The sequence below is a fragment of the Pezoporus wallicus genome, unplaced genomic scaffold (assembly GCF_028554395.1).
Source record: "Pezoporus wallicus isolate ANWC-B61680 ecotype Strahan unplaced genomic scaffold, APGP_CSIRO_Pwel_v1 contig_5787, whole genome shotgun sequence".
Classification (NCBI taxonomy): domain Eukaryota; kingdom Metazoa; phylum Chordata; class Aves; order Psittaciformes; family Psittacidae; genus Pezoporus; species Pezoporus wallicus.
In genome coordinates, this window is record NW_026637253.1 from 854,914 (window position 1) to 876,656 (window position 21,743).

Below are 21,743 nucleotides of genomic sequence, written 5' to 3' on the forward strand. Positions count from 1 at the left end.
CCGGACGCCGCCGAGCCCCGGAGGAAGCCGCCCTCCGCCGGAGCCCGGCCGCCTGCCTCCCCTCCGCCCGCTGTCCCCGTACGCCGCCGCCCGCCCAGCTGCCTTCCCGCCAGCCGGGAGGGGAAGGGAGGGGAGGGGAGAGAAGATAAGGGGAGGAGAGCGAGGGAGGGAGGGCGCTGCCACCGTCCCTCCCGGCGGACACCCCGAGGACGGGCGCGGTGGGCAGCGGGGCTTGTCGGGACCGGGCCGGCAGTAGCGGGCGGTGGCACCCCCGGCACCGCCTCGGGGCACGTCCGCCCCGCCGGCCACGGCACGGGCCCCGAGGCACCTGCCCTCAGGTACTCCCTCGCAGCCCCCTCCCCGCAGCCGGCTCCTTTTCTTCGGGAGGGTGAGGGGCTCCCCGCGGTGGGACCCCACTGGAGCCGGGCCGCCGTCTCCTGCCCCTCTGCTTGCGCCGTGCGGGGTCCCTCCGCCCACCTGCCCCAGGAAGCAGGGTCTAGGGGGGGCCGCTGGGGCAGGAGAGGGAGACGGGCTGGGAGCCCTAGCCCGGATCGCAAAGGGCCAGGGAGCGTCCGCGCCACGGCTGGGAGTCGGGTGTGTGTTCAGCGCTGTGCCCGAGCCTCTCTTCAACAGTGCCTGTGAGGATGCCATCAACACAGACCTAGATGATTGTGTTTTGCCAGGCAAAACCTCCACTGTCTTTAAAGCATGCCTATCGAGGCTTGTTATGCAGGTCAGTGATGAAGGGAAGCTGCACTGATGCCAAAGGGCCCCACGGTGGAAGCTGTTGGCTCCTTGATGTGTCGCCTGTGAGCTTCTGGGTGCTCTTTGTGTAAAACATTGGTCAGGGTGGAGACAGCGCAGTGGCTATTATTGTGAACTTCCTTCCAGGTTAATTAGTCCTTTCAGCAGGACTAATTGGCGTGGAAACAGAAGCACGCTGACTTGGCTATATTGCCTTTGGTTCCAGAGCCAGTACCTTCTCAATGCCAGACCTCTTCAGTACGCTCTACCAACGGTATAAACGTTAGCCAGCTCCTGATTGTGGTTGCAATCGCTGGCCACTGGTCCATGACTGAGCACAACATTTCACTAGCCGAGGGATAAAAGCAATGTCTTTTTTTTTTCTCTCACTTCTCTTGCCGCCTCTTTTGCCTTCTAACAACCCTCTTCCCTTAGAAAAACTGCTAGGAAAAGGATGCACAGTTGAGTAACACTGTGGTGCTGTGTACAGGGGGGGAAAGGGGGGAAAAGGCTTTTTGCCTCTCAGCAAACTCTTGAAAAGACAATTGCAATCCATGGCATACATCCTGATCTTCTTGCTGTTACAGTTAACAATAAAACTCCAAGTAAAAGAAGGAGCAGGCTCAGTTATAAAAATAATATAATCCCCTAATATTTAATTAAAACCCTAATATAAAAATAGGCAATGACAAAAATATAGAGAAACAGTGTTGCCAAATCTTGTGATTTCATTTTAAGTCTTGCAATATTTGGATTTTTTTAATAGCGCCATAATTACTATGATTATAAAGTAAGTAAAAATATCAGCTTTCTTTTAAAAACTAATAAAGCTTATGATGAAAGCTTGAGACTTGTGACATGAAGCATACACGACTCAAGTGATCAAAACCAAGAAGTCAAACTATATATATAGTTATTTTATATATATATATATATGTTATTTTAGGGTCTTTGATCATTATAATTTTTTTTAATGCTATGGATGGACACTATTGAAGACTAGCTCTTTCAAAGACTTCAGAGAAAGTGAGGTTAGGGAAAGTTACCGACTCAGTTGTTTCCCCCTAAGTGCTGAAAGAAAGTATTAACACTGAATAAAATATTTCTTATGAAGAACTTAATGTGGTTTAAAAGTGCATTTAAGCACTAATAACTTTTCTTAAATAGATTGTCAGTTTTATAACAGAAATAAAATATTTTAGAGAACACTATTTCTGATTAACATGCTATCCTGGTACTTTGAAAACACATCTAAGGTAGGAATGAATCAACAGTGCTGTAGAGCCTGTCACATTTATCACTACATGTAAGTATTCGTCTTCTTGATTTTTCAGAGCAATCATTTCCATTTACTTGTGGATAGTTTAAAGATAATTCAATTGGAGCTGATGGGACAAGAAAGCAGTTAGGGGGTTATGGAGCATTTGTTCCTTGGGACTGTGGATACAGTTAAACTTAGCAGTAACTGAAAGACATTAAAAATTATAAATGATCAATTAATTGCATGAAACATAAAAATCATCTCGACTTCTCAGTGATGTGGCATTTACAGTGAAAGCGGGTTTTGTCTGTAGGAAAGAACAATGTTTCTGTGGCAACAGTCTGAAGGTAAGGTCCAGCAAAGCCCTGCACAGAGCAGCGTATAAATACTGCTATAAGGGGGCTGGAGCACCTCCCATATGAAGACAGGCTGAGGAAGTTGGGGCTGTTCAGCCTGAAGAAGAGAAGGCTGCGTGGAGACCTCATAGCAGCCTTCCACTATCTGACGGGGGTCTACAAGCATGCCGGAAAGGGACTCTTCATTAGGGACTGTAGCAACAGGACAAGAGAGGATGCGTTTAAACTTAAACAGGACAAGTTCAGGTTAGGTATAAGGAAGAAGTTCTTTACTGTGAGGTTGCTGAGACACTGGAGCAAGTTGCCCAAAGATGATAAATGCTCCATCCCTGGCAGTGTTCAAGGCCAGGGTGGACAGAGCCTTGGGTGACATGGTCTAGTGTGAATAGCCCCTGCCCATAGCAGGGATGTTGGAGCTGGATGATCTTAAGGTCCTTTCCAATCCTGACTATTCTATGGTTCTATAATGACTATAAATGACGCTATAATACTGCTATTACTGAGATAACACTAATAATATTATAAATAAGAAATAATAGAAGCAGAGACTTTGGGGGAGCTATTTAATGTGGCCAATAAGAATGGGGACAGAAAAAGACTCCTTGTCCTGCTCCCACATTGGCCACCCTGAATTTTCACCTGGAAACACGGTCTCCTTTCAAAAGGCAAATAGGATATTTCAAGGCATCGCAGGAAGGAGTCTGGGAACTTTTATTCACTAAAGCAAAGTACCCAGTCAGAACATACAAGCTCTCCATCTGAGAAAATCCCAAGGATGTATCTCCTGAGATCAGCCCAGACTAGAGAACCTCGAGGTAAGGTTTTTCACCTCTGTTCTTTGAAATGTTCCACTTCTCAGCAGATAGTTAAGTAGGGGAGAGAGGGAGTGTGGCCTAATGATTTGGCTCTTATGGGTGAAGTACTGTTATTTGTAAACAATCTAGTAATTCATTAGCTAATTTCTGGGTAAAATAAATCAATGTTCAGTGGTGTAAGGGATGGAGCACAATTCTCTGCTCCCCTTATATGCATTCATCATTGCTCATTCTCACTCTTGCTCTTTTCCAACCTATATTCTTTCTGTCCTTGTAAAATTATCCCTGTGAAAGATGTGGCTCAGACTTTAGAATTCATCACCATTTCTACTGCTTTGGTGAATTCAAAATTCCAGTTCTAGCCTATGGGCCACTGGACAATTAAGATCTCTGCTCCTCATCAAATTTTGTTCAGTAAGCTAAGCACAGTGATATTCTTTTCTTTCTTAGCATTACCATTCAAAAATGGCTAAGTCTAAACTGCAAAAGCAAACATTATGTGTTTACTGTAGTGATAGGACAAGGGGTAACAGGTTAAAACTTAAACAGGGGAAGTTTAGATTGAATATAAGGAGGATGTTCTTTCCTGTTAGGGTGGTGAGGCACTGGAATAGGTTGCCCAGGGAGGTTGTGAATGCTCCATCCCTGGCAGTGTTTAAGACCAGGTTGGACAAGGCCTTGGGTGGTATGGTTTAGCGTGAGGTGTCCCTGCCCATGGCAGGGGGGTTGGAACTAGATGATCTTAAGGTCCTTTCCAACCCTAACTATTCTATGATTCTAAGAAGCAAAAGGGCTGTCCTTGGGCTGATGCAGATGTGCATGGAAGCCTACATGTGAAAAAAAGTCCTGTGCTACAGGTGCTACAATTCATTTATTGGCCATGCCTAGGTTAGCAAGCATTCAGGCTGGTTTGTAGAATAGAATTACTGTTGCTGAGGACCTGGTATCCACACCATACACATTTTGGATTTTTTTTTTTTTTCCCTTAGAAAAAAATTCTGATCTGTTCCCATAGACCAAATGCTCGTTAGCAGTTGGACCACATTCAGTGTGCTGCTGGGGTGCATTTTCCACCTTAGTTTCTTACGAAAGGAATCAATTTCATGTACTCTGAGACTGCTCTGAGATGTGAACCAAAGCATAGTAAGTGGGAATGATCAAATGATTCACTTCAGAAGCACAGTCCTGATCAGCACTAAAATGCTATGTAGACACACCCATCATCTCCTTTCTGTAGGAGCTGGAACAGAGCACACTCAGCCTTTGTTAAAGTACAGAAATTGTTGAAGGCAGTGGGAGTGAAATGAAGAGCCACTCAAAATTTTGGAACAAATTCCAGTTTTCTTCATCATTGTCAGTACTAATGGAGATACAGAAGAGGAGGCAGTGACAGGAAAGTGAGAGAAAAGGAAAGGTCTGCTCACAACTAATGCGTTTGCAGTACTACCACTATCATTCACTACACTGTAGGAGAAACATTGGCTTGAGAATCAGGGAAGAAGTATTTGATCACACCATGCAGTACATCACTGAGCTCTTGCACTGGAAAGTCATACTGAGGGTTTACCTGATGAAATGAACATAACCCAGCTTATGAATGAAGGCCAGAATCACTTATCAGAACATTTTCATTTTCGTTTTCTTCCCTGGCTTGTCTATATTTTAACTGATTTTGACCAAGATCCAGTCTTATCCTGAAGCAAACTGCAAACAGAGGGTTCCAAAATACAAAAGAGAGAGAAAGCTAAAAGAAAAGTGGAAGAATTGCTCCTACAGCTGAAGTGGTGTCTTCTGAGGAATGCAGGACATTAATCTTACTAGGCTGAGACCCATGCTGCTGTTTACCTATTCTGCCTTGCAGCAATTTTAATAGCCTGCTGGTTTAACCTGCTGAGAAGGTGTAATTAATAAAACCGGCTGGGAAAAAATCCAGAAGAAAAATATAGAATCACAGAACACTTTGGGTTGGAAAGGACCTTAAGATCATCTAGTTCCAACATCCCTGCTATGGGCAGGGACACCTCACACTAAACCATGTCACTCAAGGCTCTGTCCACCCTGGCCTTGAACACTGCCAGGGATGGAGCATTTATCATCTTTGGGCAACTTGCTCCAGTATCTCACCAGCTTCACAGTAAAGAACTTCTTCCTTATACCTAACCTGAACTTGTCCTGTTTAAGTTTAAACGCATCCTCTCTTGTCCTGTTGCTACAGTCCCTAATGAAGAGTCCCTCTCCGGCATCCTTGTAGACCCCCTTCAGATACTGGAAGGCTGCTATGAGGTCTCCACGCAGCCTTCTCTTCTCCAGGCTGAACAGCCTCAACTTCCTCAGCCTGTCTTCATACAGGAGGTGCTCCAGTCCCCTGATCATCCTCATGGCCCTCCTCTGGACTTGTTCCAACAGTTCCATGTCCTTCCTATGTTGAGGACACCAGAACTGCACACAATACTCCAGGTGAGGTCTCACGAGAGCAGAGTAGAGGGGCAGCATCACCTCCTTTGACCTGCTTGTCACGCTCCTTTTGATGCAGCCCAGGATAAGGTTGGCTTTCTGGGCTGCAAGCACACTGAAGCCTGCTCATGTTCATTTTTTCATCGACCAACACCCCCAAGTCCTTCTCCACGGGGCTGCTCTGAATCTCTTCTTTGCCCAACCTGTAGCTGTGCCTGGGATTGCTCTGACCCAGGTGTAGGACCTTGCACTTGGCATGGTTAAACTTCATAAGGTTGGCATCAGCCCACCTCACAAGTGTGTCAAGGTCCCTCTGGATGGCATTCCTTTCCTCCAGCGTATCAACCGGACCACACAGCTTGGTGTCATCAGCAAACTTGCTGAGGGTGCACTCAATCCCACTGTCCAAGTCACTGACAAAGATGTTGAACAGGATCATCCCCAGTCTCCAGCCGGACATTGAGCCATTGACCACAACTCTTTGCACATGGCCAGCCAGCCATTTCTCTATCCACGGAGTGGTCCATCCATCAAATTGATGTCTCTCCAGTTTAGACACAAGGCTGTCATGCGGGACAGTGTCAAATGCTTCGCACAAGTCCAGGTAGATGACATCAGCTGCTCTACCCCTGTCCATCAGTTCCGTAGCCCCATCACAGAAGGTCACCAAATTGGTCAGGCAAGATTTGCTCTTGGTGAAGCCATGTTGGCTGTCACCAGCCGCCTCGTTGTTTTTCATGTGCCTTAGCATGCCTTCCAGGAGAATCTGCTCCAAGATTTTGCCAGGCACAGAGGTGAGACTGACTGGTCTGTAGTTTCCTGGGTCATCCATTTTCCCCTTCTTGAAAATGGGGGTTATATTTCCCTTTTTCCAGTCGTTGGGAACTTCACCTGACTGCCATGTTTTTTCAAATATGATGGGCACTGGCTTAGCAACTTCATTTGCCAGCTCCTTCAGGTCCTGCAGATGGATTTCATCAGGTCCCATGGACTTGTGCACATTCAGGTTCTTAAGATGATCTCAAACCTGATCCTCTCCTACAGTGGGCCTAAGGTCTTCATTCTCACAGTCCCTGCATCTGCCTACCAAGACTTGGGTGGTGTGGTCAGAGCATTTGCCAGTGAAGGCTGAGGCAAAGAAATCACAGAGAACATCAGTCTTCTCCAAATCCAGGGTAACCAGCTCTCCTGATAGCTTTCGGAGAGGGCCCACATTACCCCTAGTCTGTCTTTTGTTTGCTACATATCTATAGAAGCCCTTCCTGTTATCTTTCACATCCCTTGCCAGATTTAATTGTAACTGGGCCTTTCTTTCTTGTCCTGATCCCTAGCTTCCCAGACAATGTCCCTGTATTCCTGCCAAGCCACCTGTTATCACTTCTACCTTCTATAAGCTTCCTTCTACCTCCTGAAATTTTAGCCCCCTTTTCTTTTTTCCCCAAGTGTGACTTCTTTTTCACTTTGTGAAACCAAGACTTGAGGATCATTTTTGCCGAAATACCGTTCAACTGAAGCTTAATGTTTACTTCAGAAAGCTCAATTTTCTCACTTTCTGTTCTATCTCAGCAGAAGCAGAGTTTTAGAGTGACAGGGGGATGCTGGGGAGTAGACGCATGACATCAGGGCTTGATGAATACTCTGCACTTTGTCAGTTTCATTCTGCACTTTGACGGTTTCATATGCTGTATTTTGCCTCTTTATATAATGAGCAGTGGTTTTTGGACATACTATGTGGGGAAAACAGTATTTATTTATTTTGTGTATTTATCAGAAAGCATATGTAGTATTTGCTGATGTTCAGCAATACTCAACAGTTTATGCTGAGTTTATAACCTGACAACAGGTTTACACTCATCGTCCCTATTTCTGTCAGGCAGACTGCAAACAGCATTTTATGAATCTGTTTGCTCTGGTTGCAGAACTTGCAGGTTTTCATTTAATTATACAGAAATATTAATGTTTTTATGTCAACAGTTCTGATGTAGTGGAGATCTGAATGTTTTCCGTGGGCCACATAAGGAATAAGGCATTAATCAATATGAGTAATGGTGGCAAATCTGCCTTTAAAAAGAGGCTTGACCCAAATTGTTTTGAACTGTTGTTTAATTCTCAAATGGTTATTTTTCTTCATACTAAAGAAAACAGAACAAAAATTTGCATTATCTGAATGAATTTAAAAGATTATTTCTGCAATATTACATTCCTTATGCAGCAAAACCTCTGGATTATGCACATAATGAGTCAGACACATCAAAATAAAAATCCATTGACACTTTGGCAGAGGAAGAAATAATAAAGGCTCTTTATAACTCACATTTTTTCATCATGAAGATTGATGATTATGCACTGAAATAACACAAATACATTAGAGGTGCCTGTGGTGCTTTAGAAGTACTATTCTTTAAGTCTCTGTCCTGATGAAAACGCAGTCTGTTTAGAAAAACAGACAAGTAAATGAGTTATGATTTTTATATTTTTTTATTTTATATTTTTATATTTTTTACTGTAACTGCAGTTGAGGAAAAGCTATTTTACGTAGGACTTTTTTACTAAGAGTTTCTATTTGAGTCAGAAGCACATTATTCTTAACACAACAGTATGCAGCAGTTATTTTTTTCTGTAAGATTAGATAAAAATAAAAGCATATAGTCCATTTCTTTGTGTTTTTGTATTTATCAAGATCTTTGTCTCATTTGTGACAATTATTGTTTATGCATTTTTTACTACAGCAGCCAGAATTCCAAATCAAGACCCAAGCCTCATTGTGCAGATTATACACAGTGAAGAAGACAAGCATGAGTCTTTTGAATTGTTTATATTTAGTATTAAATATATTTAAAAGATGATCTAGTCAAGATCCTACCTGATGCCTCTGTATAATGACTGACTAGCTAAAACACCAAGAGATGTTGGTTCCTGATATTTTCATCAAATGTCCCTTTGAATTTTAACAATGGAAAAGTTGAAAGACAAAGAATAAACACTTGAGGGGAAAAGAAAAACAAAAAGAAAGCTATTTTCACACAAGCAAACTTTCCCACATAAAAAAAGAATAAGCAATGAGAAGGAAAGGGCAAAGAAATTGTTTGGTATCAATCCTAATTTGCTAAGATCGGGAAGAATTCTGGGAGTGATAATCCAGGATAACAAAGGAAGAGCTATGGGTAGAATGAAGTGAAAGTCTATATATGTCTTATTCTCTGAGTAGGTTTTTAACTTATGCTAAAGAGTGTCCTCAACTGGAAAGAGTTTATGAAGGATGAGGGGCAAGGAAATGCTTCAGAGTGTGGGGAGTGTGGAGGTGTATTTATGTAGAGACTATATCCAAGCCATGCACTGCCAAGACCCAGTGCTCTGATGGTGGAAGTGCCTCTTAGTCTTTTTTAATGCATCCTCTTTTCTCAAGGTTGTGCCAGCTAGCCCTTCCCTCTCATTCCTCAAACACTAGCATCAGAAGCAGCCACAGTTAAGCTGGCAATACACAGATCAGGATCATGGGCCATATTCCCTCTGTGAAATAACATTTGGATTAAAGTGGTTGTGTAACTACGTTTCTTTGTTTTATGCACTGTGTACAAAGTGAAATCACTGTCTATAAAGGAGAATCATTAGTAGGTAGGTGCACAATTTTGTGTATGTTGATGTAAAATCTTTGTCATTGTGCCTTAATTTAAAGATTATACTTTAAAATAGATGTTAATATTATTTTTAACATTTTAAACTTAGCATTCATTTACATATTATCACCTTTTAAAAATAATTTTTATTACTCACCTTGTGTCATAAATTGCATATAGTTTTTTGTTTTCTTCAACTGCATTCCTAAAAAGAGAGAAAGAGAGAATATCATTAGCATGACCCATGTTAATTGCCAAAGCAAAGCAGTTTACAGCTTTGAAGCTTTTCAGACCATTATTGTAGAACCAATGTAGGGATGCGAAGAAAAAAAAAAAAAATCTATAAATTGACTTGTTCAACACCTGACATGACAAGATTGTACTAATCTTTTGGAAATTGTCTAAGTAGGATTTTAATTATAGATCCATGACTCTGTTGCCAAGAAATGAAAAAGGAGAAAAATAGTCACTTCTTTTGTGAAAAACACAATGTAACAGTATGGTTTTGATAGAGCTGTGCAAAGAATTTTTAGAAAAGGTTTCTCATTGATCCAGATGAACATTATCCAATTTGGTTATTTCATTATTTTTTACAAGCCAAACTAAAAATACAATGTAACCTAATGCAATGTGTTCAAGGTAAAATGAAATATTTTATCTCTGACACTTTGAATACTTTAGTGTTTAAAACATTGAGATTCATATAAAAAAAGGCATGCTGAAAATTTGAAGCTTCCCAGCTTTTTCAATTAAATCCATGTGACTTTGCAGAATACATTTTGCTTTTTTTAACCCATAAAAAAAACCCAGATATATTTTTTCCTGATTTTTTTTTTTTTTTTTTTTGGTGGGCTGTTTCAGAACATGTGGGAACAGAGGACTCTTCTGAAATAGTGCTACTGATCTAAGGCAGAGCAAGAGGAGATGTTGCCTGATATGTGTTGGCTTTGCTGGAATCAGCAATAAAATACAAGTTTTAGCTAAGTAGTTTCTGAGAAGGCATGATGAATGTAAGGGGCACTCCATAATAAGTATTGATTTGTATCTTACAATCTGATTTATGTCTCTGTGCATTACTTTACCTGTCTGCTTAGAGAAGTTAAAGAGAGGCAACTAAAAGCGTGGGGTAAATGACCCTGAGTTTGGATGCATTAAGCTCTACTTACATGGGAATGGTAGATCCTGGGTTTGGTCCCTGTTCTTGGAGTGGTTATGCATTTTACATAAAATGTGCACTGGCTAAAGGATGTTAACATCTGAGTATTATGAATGCCCTATTCGCTTGTGCACTGGGTAGGGAGATGTGGGACCTCTCTCATGTCTTGGATCCCCTTGAAATAGCCAGCCATCTAAAACAGAACTAGTAGGGCTGGTTGTGGCTCAGATTAGATGCCACCATCTTGTCTATTTAAGATGCCCTGAGTTACTTGAGATGCTGCATAGAGCTATTAGTTACAATACAAGATGTAGGCTGGATATAGAGAATCAGGGAGCATGCTCCCCAATACCACACTCTACTGGAGAGGTAACTGGAGTCCACGGAACATAACTTGGAGCATCCCCGTGGCTCAGGGTGCTTGAGTGTGGGAGCTGGGCTGAACCTCTCAAGTCAGATTCCACCCAAGAAAAAGATCCCTAGCTTTCTATACAGCTTTCTATAAGCTCTGTGAGCTAAGTTGACTAGATCTCTGTTCACATAATGGGAGTACCCAGTTCTCATGTAGATACCTACATCTTCAGATGGATCCTACTCCAAACTTCACATTGTTCTTTTGATAGTTCTAGGCATCAGGATTCCCAAGCCACATTGCTCTGGATTTAAAGATGATATTATTGCATGCCTGCAACCATGCCTGAGCATGCTATTTTGTGGTTTGACTGATATTCTTAAGTACAGTTTTGTCTGGTGTCCACATTTCTTAGTTGTCTGATCCACTGTGACTCATTATAGGCTTGGGGTAATTTATTGAGCTCAGCAAAGGAGAGAGGAGGGGAGGAACTGCAGAGAAGGAGAACCTGAAACCTCAACACTGACTCAATTATGTCCCCTGTTTATAGTCACATATCTCATACATGCGTGTCACATGGTCAACACTGAGACCAGAAGATGACTGGGCTCTTTCCTGAAGTGTGCATGGCCACTTTCTGCAAGATTATCAGAGCAAACACTTTACATCTGCAAAAGCTGGATATATAGTAATGGAGCATGCTCAGCCTTCGTCATCCTTTAGGGCATTGCTCCCAAACATAGCCAATGACACCTGAGAGACAGATGCAGCTCACCCTGTAACCATGACAACTGGCATGTTGTCATAATGGGATTTGTAGCAAATTAGCTATGGGTGGAAGAGGGCACCACTTCTAAAGGAACATGTACAATATAGATAGAATAAGTGTCTGTTTTCAATCCCCTTATGTAAATATACAATAGCAGTTTTTGTTAATATGTTTATTAAAATTTTCAAAAAAGTGTAAAACATCTGGTATGGCCACCTTGTGTTTATAACTTTTGACATCCATCAGCAAAAATGCCAATGGCAGGATAGAATTAACTTAGCTTCTTTTTCGAAAGAGAGATGATAACAGCAAAGGGAGATCAGGAAAACAATTAGGCAAATGTAACAGGAAAGAGTCAAATCTAATCTTTTAAATGTTGAAGGTTCATAATGATCTTTTATTCAGACTGATAATGCACTCCATTTTTTTCTTCTCTTACAAAAATGTAGACACATCTTGATGTTGACATTCTCTGCATTGAAATTCTCTGCATAGAAAAATACCTTCTTGTGAATGATGAGTAAATGGAGCTCATCTCTTAAAGAAGTCTCCTACTGCTGCTGTCTGCCTGGCACCAATAGAAGACATGCTTCTGAAAGTATGACAAAAGTAATTCCCCTGTCACAAAAGCACCACATAAAAGGTACTTATATTAAAAGCACTTTGTTGTATATGAATATCATTATATAATTGATAATTCATATTAAAATGCTTTGCATCCTTATCACAACTTTAATAAAAGAACAAAACTGCTTTGAATATTTTACATGCACTTGCCTAGAGCCACTATTAAGCAGAAAGGCTCTGTATGCAGCCAGACAGTCATTGATGGTAAATCAAATGGAGGGCATATGGTTTCAGTATTGCTGCTGGTGGAGCTTTTGTTGCTAGAAAGAGCTAATGTTTTGCATTTAGGACTATTAAAATAACAAAAATAGTAACTCATCTTTTTCTCCTTTTTTTCTCCCAGCTCTGTTGAAGGCTCACTCAATATAATAGAGAAATAACATGCCATCAACAACACATACTGGAATGTCAGGACTTTTCTGAACTATCAGTGAGGGGGGAAGCAAGCCCAAAGACTGAAAGAAACTCCAAAAGCTGAAAAAAGACTGAAACAGTGTAGGTGAATCACCCTCCAGAAGTACCTAATATCTATGAACACAGCCTATACCTGTCTAGACAGCTGACTTTTCAGTATGTAATACTGCATAAGATATATCCCATCCATGGTGATTTTATCGGAAGGGAAGCTAGATCTGCTTCAATACATTGAGTATATTGCCCTCCAAAAGCTTACCAGCCCATGATGCCTTGCATGTCTTTAGGCTGGAAATCCATCTCTGCTAATGGTATCTTGTTAGCAAGGAAACTGGAAAGCTACTAAGTTAGTACTCTATTTCTGGAATTGCTGGAGTCTTTTAACTAAATGTAAGTTAAATTTTAAACAACGATCATCGCTTTCTGTCACACCTTTAAATCCTACAAGATTATATAAAAGCAGAAATTAAGTTAAAAGCAGGAATTAAGTTAAATATATTAATTTGAAAATAGTCTTGAGGAGAGTGAAAAGTAATAGACCTTTTTGGATTAAGGCCAGAACACAAAGCAGTGCTATTGAATCACAGAATGCTTAATAAGTACTCTTGATGTTACATATCTAACAAAATGATTTAGGATGAACATACAGATACAAAGGCTAATATTTATAACTTGGAAGATAATGTTTACAATAAAAAAGTGAAATATTTCAGCTTCAAATTCTGAAAGCATATGAACATGGAATACCACTATTAAAAAAAAAAATTATTTTTCTATTCTGGAAAGAGCTCTGTACACCACACACACACCATTTACAAGCAGGAAACAAAATAAACACGATGCTAAAATTCTCCACAGGCTTAGAGAATGCATACCTTGTTATGTTTGAGCCTTTTTCATTTTGAAGTGAAGAAAATACATTTTATTATTGACCCAACATATACAATAGAGACCAAATTAAGCCCATACTACATGGCCTTGGGGCAATTACCAATGGCTAGATGCAAAACCTCAGTGTACCTCCTCCTCCCTGGAACAGCTCCTTCTGGGCTTCTACACCAAGATTGCTCAACTCACGTTGAAAACCTTCCCTCCAGAAACTTCAGTAGCTGTGAGGCACCTTCACCAGTCATTTTCTGTTTTCCTAGGAGGTTCAACCCATGCTAACCAGGTTAGGTATTCAAGGGCATCATTGCCACACAGCATGATAGGCACTGACAAATTAGTTTTAGTACCTAGAAACCTATCAGGGAAAGAAAGAAAGTGCAGACTGAAATGCCAAATGCAAAAATGGGAAACTGTGTTTAAAACTCCCAGGATATTATAGGCACAGTTATTGAATTATCATTGTAGATCTGCTGAAACCTCACTAAGCAGCAGACGATGGAGGTTTCTGCTATAAATATAAGATTCACATAGCTATCTCTTATTTTTTAAAGTATAAATTAAGTGGATGCAAGCCAAGTTTTCATAAATAATGCCAAAAATGTTTATGTATGAGAAGCTTAAACTATGTGGCTCTAGCTGAAATAAATGTTTCAGTGAACATGATTTTAAACATGATTTATTCAAATGTTATGTTAAGTAACCATTCAATATGCTTTTATGTAATGCTGATGCCCAAGTTACATGTAATTATGATGACATTATAGCATCCTTGATCTTTCATAACCTTTCTAGAAATTCATTTTTTCCAATCGTCAAGCTCCACAAATAGCGTGGAAGTGACAATGTCACATAGTATAAACAGTTACCAGAACAATGCTCTTAAAGTCCAATTCTATGAGGGCTAGCCAGTCTTGACTCCCTTTGACATCAGCCAGAGCTGGGAAGTTTAGCATGGCTCAGAAACATGCCAATGCATTAGCAAGTCTGCAAACCCGCTTGCTGGTATTTAAGAGCAAAGTAGGAAGGATGAATTGAGAATATGTCAAGATGTAGACTCCTGTTTACTCAAATTTTAAATCACTGATACTCTCAAAGGTATCTAGTTCTAGTTCAAATCCAATAGGTTCCAATTATTTTAGTTCACAGGATTTATTTTCTTTTTAATGCATTCTGTTTCCAAATATAAAAATATTAGGCATAGAGAAAGCTATCAAAATACCCACAACAGAGGTGCATAAGTTTGCCATTATCCTTACAGTTAAGATTTCAGAGTCACTGCAGATAGTTCAGTGAAGGTCCCAGCTCTGTGCTCAGCAGAAGTCAAAAAGGTAAACAATCGCTAAGAACAATCAGGGAATTAATAGAACAAAATAGGGTCAGTACAGCATTGCAGAAATCTGAGGCCTACCTACATCTTGTAAACTTCATTCAGTTCTCTTCCATCTGAAAGAGCTTAAGAGCTAGATTAAGGTATAGCAAAGAGCTACAGGGATGATTGGAAGTATGAAATGTCATTGGTAAGAAGAAAGAGGCTTAGGCTGAGACTTAAGTCTGGAAAGCAGTGTGGGGGGGGATATATGAGATATATATATATATGAAATCATAGACTGGATGAGTATTTGTTATTGCTCATACTATGAAAACAAAGTAGCACTCAGATGATCAGGTGGTCAGTTTAAAGAGAGCAATATGAAGTCCTTTTTTACACAATGCATAATTAAATTGTGGAGCTCGTTGCCAGAGGAAGCTGTGGCGGTCAAAGTTATAAATGGACCCAAAAATCCATTAGACAAATGCCTGAAAAGGAACTCCATCAATGGCTATTAAAATCAATGTTGTGAATGCACTCTCTAGCTAAGGAAGTACATAAACCTCAGGCTGCTTGAAACTGAAAGGTTATACACGGTTAAGAACTGCTTTCATTCTGTCCTGTTTCTTATGCTCCTCCCAAAGTATGTGCTACTGCCCATGGCCAGAGGCAGGACAGCAAACTAGATGCAAATGCATGTTTCTGTATTACATACTCTGATTGTAATACATACTCTGACCCAGCAGTAAAACAATTTTCACATCTTAAACTGTCCCATTGTTTACATTACTGCACCCTCCACAAATAAACCACTGATTTTGCTTCTCCTCCCTTAGAAATTCATTTAGTTGCATATTTTTATTTCTGTTCTTCAGCTCCCTGAAGCACTCCCATACATGCCAGGGTGATAAAAACTATGTCAGTGTCCCTTCTAACCCTTCTGAGCTATTACAGGGATGTTGTAAAATATGCATTTTTTCAGAAAGAAAAAATTGCAGATGAGGTTAGTGCTCATACAATACAACAGTAAAAGAACTTACACTTTCACAGACCAGAAAATATGATTGACAAGTGTATCGATATTATAAAAGACAGGAGATTTACTTCTTGATACAAGAATTTGGCACCTTTGACATATATTGGAGTGCATTTCATCTTCAGTGGCAGGAGAAACTATGACTTAGAACAAAGCCTACTCTCTCAGGCTCTAAAATTCTTTCTTATTCTCTTAAGTTTTTGGGGGTTTTGTTTTTTGTTTTTTGTTTTTTCAGAATGAGAGTTAATAGCCTCAGTAAAATAAAAATGAATTAATGAAAAATAGTTGATGCCACTTCTGAAAGGCTTATGACTGAAAAGGCCAGCTCTCCAAAGAGGGATTTAGGTTTTCCATGTGAAGTTAAATGGAGGCAGAAGAGAGCCTTGAGTTCTCATCTTGGCATATTAGTGGGCACTGCATATGACCCATGTTACGAAACGCAGAGGTCACCTTGACCTGACATTATGACAGTTTTGAATGAAAGTAGGTGTTTCTAACACGCTCTTTGCTGATTTCAGTGCCATTGCGTAGTAGCCAGGCCCATAAGCACAACTATTTGACAGGATTCATTAGGTACTCCTCAGGTACTTTTACTGCAAAACTTTTAATGCGCCCTTGGTCTTCAAAGAAGTTCAGGTTTCAGTTTTCTCCTTGGATTTTGTAAGCATTCACCAAACCCCCCAAAAATGCTTTCTTTCGTTTTTTTAAAAAAAAAAAATGGACAGAATATATTTGAAAAAATATCATGAGGAAGAGTAAGTTCTTGATCTAAACCTCGTTACTGTATATAACGGTACACACAAATACACAAAATAGGGTTAGGAATCCCACTGACACACACTTGTACTGACAAAACTAGTCTCCAAATTTTGCATGGAAGAACAATTTTAAGATTATAAAACCATGTATGACCAGATGAAATAATCACCTGGACACGTACATGGTAATACTTTCTCATAGGTACTGCTTTGTAAGTACAGAACAAAATAATTATTCTCAGTGTTCTTTAGTTCTTTGGTTCTTTAGATAGGAATTCTTTATAAATTCAAAGGCTGTCAGCCCACAGTGTGTCAGGAACTTGAATTTAAGAGCCCAGCCCTAACATTTACATTCCTAGGTTATGTTTCAGGTTTGGTTGTAGATGTTAAGAACATTGCCTTTGGGACCTTTAAGTGCATTATATCATAGCCTCAAGCTGTATTTTCTTTTATCCACAAATCTTCTTTAACATTCAGAAGTTTTGATTTAAAAGAGAAACAAGCTGGTAACAGAGCATATGCATCTCTGCATTTTCCCTACTCAAGTATGAGGGTGAGAGAACTGCAAAGTTTAGTTAAATAGTCATGGCAGCCTATGAAAAATTGGAAGTGTTCTATGAATTGGAAAACACAGAAATGTTCTTTGCTTTAAAAATGAATCAGAAGAACACCATTTTTATTTGACAGGTTTTTCAGATGTGAACATGTACACTTAAACTGTTCTGAATATACTGGGACATCCCACCATCTGTACCAGTAGTCCTGTGTTCTAATTGCATGCTTTTAAAAGGATTCAGTGGAACTTTATCAGCTTAAGTTTTTCCATTTTTTTATAGTGCAATGAACATCCAGTGACACTGGAATATTCTCAGCTCTACTCTTGACTTTGCTAGAAAAGAAAACATTGATTTTTAAAGAATGAAATGGTTTAGATATTTTTATTCAAATTATGTTTTGAAATTCTCTCCATCTCTATTTTAAAATACTGTGAAGTACTTAAGTCTGAAAAAAGACTGCTGAAATCCAAAGTATACATTTCAACACTTCAACATATCAAGAATTTTATAAACAAGTTTGAATAAGCCTGAAATACTTTTTTATTTCCAGTAAACACCAACAGAAAATGCCTGTTCATAACCCTTATTTATTTATATTCATTCACTATTTATCCATCCACTAGAGTCTCCAAATTGCCTGGCTTTATTCATCATCATTTTTATAAATTGTACTATGCATGCAAACTGGCTAAAAGTCTCTAATATGATGTTTAACTATATTTGGTGGTTTTCTTTCAAAGTTCACAAATGTTGTGTATACATATATTAGACAATGTAAAATTCGGTCATCTGAAGAAGAGAGAGTTATTCATCAGAGAAGAGAGTAGTTATTCATCTCCATTTAAAAAACCCACTTGAGGAGTATGGGACAAACAATGTGAAATTCAATCATTTATCAATGTCATGCAATGAGTCCTGGTTTTAAGATTTCCCTGGTAGATAGGGAAGAGAATGTGAAGTCTTATAATACACAATGCTTTGCTGTAACTTCTAGGACATGTAAGAGGTATTTTCCCCCTACTGAAAGCAGGTCTACATTCAACAGTGCTTTAGACAAAATAAATCAAGTAGACATCCATTTTACTGTATTTCAGACATCCTAATAACTTCCACTTTGGCATGCATAACTCTTATTTATAGAGTTATTATATATGATTAAATACAGATTAACTTTTAAATCTATACTGCAGATTGCTGGAACTTGGGTGTTAGGGAGGAGCTGACTTCCCACTGAATGCTGGGTGCCAGGAAATGGAATTTTGGCCCTTGAACAAATGAGGTACTAATTCCTCTACCACCAGAAAGTTCGTCATGACTCCCAGACTACCTGCCTTTTTATTTTAGTTTTCATCCTCCCAAGCCCCTTAAGATTTTGGCATGTGGACCTCGGGCAATGTGTGGACTGATGGAGACCCAGAGACTGGGACTGCAGTGGGAGGGACTGTAAGGCTGGACCCTCTCACAGCCTTTTCAACCCTTCATTGCTGCTAAGCACAAGGGAACTGCCTTCTCTTATTGTGGCACTGGAAGTACTTTCCTTCTTCTTACTCACTTTCTGTAAGTTTCTGTGGGGCATCACTGAGTAGACTGTTTCAGTTTGATCCAGTGCGTTCCTGATCTTATGTGCTTATAACTGTATACAGGTTTGCTCTTTCACTAGGGGTCTGTACATTTAGCAGCAACTTTATATATTAACAGAAACTCCCAGTAGAAGTGTCAATAAGAAAGTAAGCTATATTTTGCTGAACTTTAGACCAAATTTCCTTTTTGCTTTAGAAATCAACATCATATTATGCTTTACAAATTTTCTTGCTTTTTATTCAATGCATACAGTCTGAAAACTTTCAGAAAGTTTAAAATCTCATTCATTAAAATAGTAGAAAATTGAACAAAACACAAACTTTGTCAAGCTTTATTTGCTTCTTAATACAATACCTTCAGTATTAAATGAAATTGCTACAAGTTCACTGTAATTGATGCTAGCCTGAAAGAGGAATCAATGGAGCTGACAGCTTCTACGTTTCAATGTGGTATGTCCTGTCATCTTTACCAGTTTTCCTCCTGGAAAGATTAATCTAGTTCTGGTAACATAAATCATTTTTTTAGTCATATTTCTTTGTAATCCATTTTTATTGACATTTATGCATACTATCCAGTTAGAACAATAATTAGAAAGCAATAATCCTTAGCAAAAGAAAACATAATTCTGAGTAAAAGCTTACTCCTTATTTTTTCTGCTAAATTAAGAGGATGATCTGAAACTATGGGCCAGATTGTGCCTCACACAAACATGCCTACTCTGGAGGTTATGGCAAGCTGCGCAGCCCACTGGGAGCTCTGGAGCTCCATCAGGCACAACAGACGTGTGCCAGATGCTGCATCTTCTCAGGTATACGATGTGCCCTCTTCTGGGGGTTTGGCCAGGGTGGAAGATGGCTGGGTTCTATTTTCCCATCTTGGAGGATGATCTTTGAAGACCCTGATGTACCAGAGAGCTTGCAGTAAGGTGACTACAGCAACTCAGACAGAGACCCCGTCCCAGACCGTGGCTGTTCAGGTCTCTGGATGCAGGGAGTGCCAGAGCCTGCTGCTGCCGGGGGAGGGAGGACAGCATTCCACCTGCGTGAGGTGTGAGCAGGTAGAAGATCTGCTTAGCCTGGTGGCAAGACTTAAGGAGGAGATTGAGACACTGAGGACCATCAGGGAGTGTGAAAGGGAGATCGACTGGTGGAGTAACTCCCTGGCGGGCCAGTTGGAACGGTTCCAGGGAGATACCCCCCAAAAGGGGAAGGACCCCCTGCCTTCTCACACAGAGGGGGATGGCCTGAGACAGCCCCTGCCCTGTAGCTGTTGCGCAGAGGTAGGGGACCAAAAAGACGACGAGGGTTGGAAGCAAGTTCCAGTTCGACGTCGTGGGAAACCCTCCCCCCTTCCTGCCCTGCTTCCCCAGGTGTCCCTCCGTAATAGGTTCGAGGCCCTGGATCTTGAAGGAGAGGTAGGTGAGAATGTGGGGCAAGGCCAGCCCACAAGGCCACATAGGAAAAGGGGGTCGACTTTGCACCTCAAGACTACCTCTGTTAAGAAAGAAAGAAGGGTCATTGTAGTAGGGGATTCCCTTCTGAGAGGAACAGAGGGCCCGATATGCAGAGTTGACCCTCATCATAGGGAAGTGTGTAGTCTGCCTGGAGCCCGGATCAGGGATATCACCAGGGCGCTCCCCAGCCTGGTGCACCCGACAGACTACTACCCGCTGCTGGTCTTCCAGACAGGTGGGGAGGAAGCTGCTTCCCGCAGTCTGAGGGGGATGAAGAAAGACTACAGGGCCTTGGGGCGGATGGTGAAAGAGTCTGGGGCTCAAGTGATCTTCTCCTCTCTCCTACCATCTTCCACTGATGATGTGGGAAGGAATGGGAAGATTCAGTTCATGAACAATTGGCTTCGAGACTGGTGCTACAGGCAGGGCTTTGGATTCTTTGATAACGGCTGGTTTTATAGGGCACCAGTCTGGACAATGACAAGTGAGAAAGGTTTGTCTCACAGAGGGAAAAGGATGCTGGGGCACGAATTAGCAGGGCTCATTTGGAAAGCTTTAAACTAGATTCGAAGGGGGATGGGATTGTAGCTGGGCTTGCCCCAGTGGGGCAGCGCTCCAGAATTAATGAAGACTGGGAGGCCTCCTACAATCCTAGGGTGAAATCGGTGTGCTCAGCTCGCTCCCTGAAATGCCTGTACACCAATGCGCGTAGCATGGGAAATAAGCAGGAGGAGTTGGAAACCTGTGTTAAGTCAGGAGATTATGATCTGGTGGCAATTACAGAGACGTGGTGGGACAGCTCACATGACTGGAATATAGTCATGGAGGGCTATGTCCTTTTCAGGAAAGACAGGCCAGCCAGGCGGGGTGGTGGGGTTGCTCTTTATGTGCAGGAGCAACTACAATGCACCGAGTTCTGTCCAGGGACAGATGACGAGCGAGTTGAGAGTCTGTGGGTGAGAATTAAGGGGCAGGCTGGCAGGGGGGATACTGTTGTAGGTGTCTGTTACAGACCACCAGATCAGGGTGAGGAAGTTGACGAGGCCTTCTACAGGCAGCTGACAGCGGCCTCACAGTCACAGGCTGTGGTCGTCGTGGGGGATTTTAACTTCCCTGATGTTTGCTGGAAGGACCACTCGGCAACCCAGCCACAGTCCAGGAGGTTCCTCCAGTGTATGGATGATAACTTCCTCCTGCAAATGGTGGATGAGCCGACCAGGAGAGGAGCGCTGCTGGATCTCATCCTCACTAACAAGGAGGATCTGGTTGAAGCAGTAAGGGTTGAGGGCTGCCTTGGTTGCAGCGACCACGAGATGGTGGAGTTCAGGATCTTGTGTGGCAGGACTAGTAGAATACCAAGTAGAATTGCAACCCTGGACTTTAGCAGGGCAAACTTTGGCCTTTTCAAGCAATTGCTAGGGGAAATCCCATGGGCAAGGCTGCTTGAAGGTAAAGGGGCCCAAGATAGTTGGTTGACATTCAAGGACTGCTTTTTCCGCGCTCAAGATCGGAGCATCCCGACACGTAGGAAGTCAAGGAAGAGGGCCAAGAGACCTGCGTGGCTAAATAGGGAATTGCTGGGTATGCTCAAGTGGA